The sequence below is a fragment of the Ursus maritimus genome, unplaced genomic scaffold (genome assembly GCF_017311325.1).
Source record: "Ursus maritimus isolate PB19 unplaced genomic scaffold, ASM1731132v1 scaffold_4, whole genome shotgun sequence".
Classification (NCBI taxonomy): Eukaryota; Metazoa; Chordata; class Mammalia; order Carnivora; family Ursidae; genus Ursus; species Ursus maritimus.
This window is the reverse complement of record NW_024426552.1, coordinates 52,686,883-52,690,139: the sequence shown is the minus strand read 5'-3', so window position 1 is coordinate 52,690,139 and position 3,257 is coordinate 52,686,883. Positions and strand designations below refer to the sequence as shown.

The following is a 3,257-nucleotide window of genomic DNA, read 5'->3' as shown; positions in this document are numbered from 1 at the left end:
TGAACTGCCTTTCTTTCTTTTAGTTTCACCATCCTTGATGCTGTGAATCCTGCGGAAGGCTAACGGGCCAGCAATAGCTTCTTACCACACCCACGGCTCAGCTGGCCCAGCTACTTGCCTTACACACTTGCTATTTTCTCTTTGTCGTTCTCTTTTTTATGGCCCTCTCCCCCTTTGCCTGAGTATTTGCTATATCTCACCTCTCTGCTCCTATTTCTTTTCTTCACTTGCGCATTTCCCCTTTGCTGTCACCCTCAGAGGGACAGGCTCTTTCTGCTTCTGCCGATGGCCTTGTCCTATGCTTAGAGAGCAAACCTCCTGGCAGAAAAACAGGAAGATACACCTCTCCGGAAATAAGACCTCTGCTTCTAACATTTCCTGGAGCCTTGTAGCCACAGGAATCAACATGTATCTCTGAGAGGTCTGTTCACTTCAAATTAACTCAGGGCTCAACGAGGCAGAGAGGGATGTGGCCATCCATTACAGGTTGTGGTCAGAGCCAGCTGGTCACCATCCATGGAGAGGCTGGCCGGAATGTAGCTGTGCTGAGCGTACAATGTCAAGTGTCTGCATAAAAGCAGAACCCTCTGGCCCCAAATACAAATATGTCTGGCCCCAAATACAAATATGTCACCACATTCTACACCCATCATTTTTAAAGTGGACTTTTTAGTTTACCTTAGTGTCTAGAAGCCTATGGATCAGTGGCTGTCAAACTTTGACCATCCAGTACTGTTGGAAATAAACATTTATATGTATAAATACACACACACACACACACACATATTTGTACACACATGTATTTAAATACTTGCAACAAAATTTTCACAAAACAATACTTTTCCTTATTACATGTGGAGCTCAAATTGTTCTGTTTCTCTTTAGTCTACCACAATAGCTTTTTAAAAATGCTGGTCTTAACCCTGGGATTTTTTATTTTTTGGTGCCATTTCTACTTAGTGCGGTTCAGGATGCCTTCTTAGACTAATGTTTTTAAATGCATAAAACAAAACTCATAGGATTACAGAGGAAATCAATTATTTTGAAGTATAGTCCCATCCTTGAGCCTCTGGGGGGAGGGAGAGCCATGTCCATGGACCCCAGGTTAAGAAACCCTGCATAACGAAATTGATTTCACAACCAACCACTAAACCATGACCTGCAGTTTGGAAAATGCAGCTGTAGACAAAGGCTCAGAACACTTTATGGTAATTAAATTTTTCAGATGTTTATTATCCTGTCATGACTCAAAAGGTTTTCTTTTCCTTCCTTTTCCCAATGCTTCCCCTTCCAGTCACACCCCTGACCCCTACCCTACACACATTCAGATCTTCAGGTCCTGTACCTGGAATGAGACAAGGCACTAGACTACTGTGTCTAGCCCCTTCTATCACCCCAGTCCCACTCTCTGACTGCCCCCTCTGTCTCTGCCCCTCTGGCTCCCATCTCAGAACTATTTCAATGGCTCATTATCTCTGGGGCCAGCTTTCACCATTGTGGCTTTCGTGGTTTCCTTACGGGATTGTGATCCCACAGGTGCATTCTGCCCTAGAATAACTGTGGAGACTGGGGGTGAGACAGCCCAGAGCCCTTCACCTTTATTTTCTCCAGCTTCAACGAATATTTTGTGGCAGGTGTTTCCGTTTGAGAGGTGCTCTGCCGCCCACCACAAGGCAGTGAGTGTGGGTGTCACTCCCAGCCTGCTGCTGCAGCCGAACACACTGTACCCAACCCGGAGCAGCTCCAGGGACGGGGCACTGGGAGGACACACAGTGACTGCCGCAATACATGATGCCAGCGCTTTCTCAAATGGTTTACTACCATGGTTTCCCACAAACATTTGTATACGCCCATGAACAAAGAAGGAAGCAGAGGAGGAAGAAGTGTCTGCATCCACCTCTTTTTTGGCATGAGAACAACTCTAGAATCATTCTATCAACAGAGCTTCCTGGAATATGAACATTTCACAATACCATACTCATAATTTTAAAAATAGATTTTCTGGGTTTTCTCCTAATGTCTAGTAGCCCATAGACCAGTGACTATAAAACGTTGAGTTGTTTGGTTTTGGGTTTTTTTTTGGTGTTTTGTTTTGTTTTTACCGTGCTTTACAATAAGAAATGCAAACATATAGAATAGGGCCTCAGAGGCATTCAAGCCTACAGCTTCATGCAGATAGGAGGACAGTGAGGCCCTGAGAGGAAATGGGACTTGCCCATGGTCACACAGCAGGAAGGAGCAGATTGGGGCCTCAAATCCTGCCTGCATCTCCAGAGGTCTCTCTCCCTTCCTACTTGCTAAGGGGGTTTCTACTATAAAATCCATACCACAGAAATTAATTGTTTTGAACCTGAAATTAATCAAACACTGGAGGTTCACAATCCTGGCATTAAAATTAAATTAAATTAAATTAAATTAAATTAAATTAAATTAAATTAAAAGAAAAAAATTAATTTTTAAAATTCATGCCTTACCACCTTTCCCTCAACCATGCCTTTAGAAGTTGGAAGGTCACAAGGACCTCATAAAATTACCCAAAAGAACTGAAAAGACAATTGATGACAGACGTCCTTATTTCAAAACTTGCTTTTCATGAAGATAACTTTTTCCTTCTCAGATGAAATTATAATTTTCTCTTTTGTTCCTGGTTTTCTTCTAATTGTGCCTAGGCTTTCGTCCTTAAAATAGTTTGAAGTAATTATTTTTTCCTGTGTATTAAATCACCTTACAATGCTCCCTTTTTTAGCAATAAAGTGCCAAACCTTTTTTTTAAATCATCATTTTTAACCCTTAGTCCTTCTCCCATCTCCTAAAGCACTTTTCCTATCCTATTCAGTGAATTATACAATTATTTTTTCAGCTTCCAAATGGTTTGCTATTGTACGTGTCATAGTTTTCTTTTGAATGAGAAAACTCTTATTTCACACAATAGTGCCATTGCTTTTATTCCTATCACTGAGGGGGAAAAGATCAAGAACCGAACAATCAGACTTTTATTTACAGCCACTGCAGAGCTGTCTTGAAGGTCACGGCAAGCCTCTGCCATTGTGTGCTTCACCTTGGACGTGCCATCTGAGGCACGGAACGGTAGCCATCCTCGGGAGCATGGAGCCGAATCCCTTCATTTCACGGAAGAAACCAAGGCACTCGGGTCATCCCAGGACCGTACAGCTAGCTAGTGGCCTAGTGGTAGATCTAGAACTAAACCTCGGGCCTCCCTCCCAACTCACTGTCTTTGACGCGGCCCAGTAAGTCCC

The 3,257-nt window shown here is 42.9% G+C and overlaps 1 long non-coding RNA gene across 14 annotated transcripts in view; it reads right to left on the bottom strand.

The window, feature by feature from the left end:
• LOC103677340 overlaps window positions 1-3,257 on the bottom strand; it is a 114,056-nt gene that overhangs the window by 80,590 nt on the left and 30,209 nt on the right. The window contains exon 3 of one of the 14 annotated variants that reach the window (XR_005832182.1): window positions 141-3,257. This exon is cut by the window's right edge and continues 366 nt beyond it. The exons of the other annotated variants lie outside the window; for them this stretch is intronic. This is a non-coding gene — a long non-coding RNA (uncharacterized LOC103677340). Of the gene's footprint in view, window positions 1-140 lie in introns of those variants that run through there. 14 annotated transcript variants of the gene reach the window in all.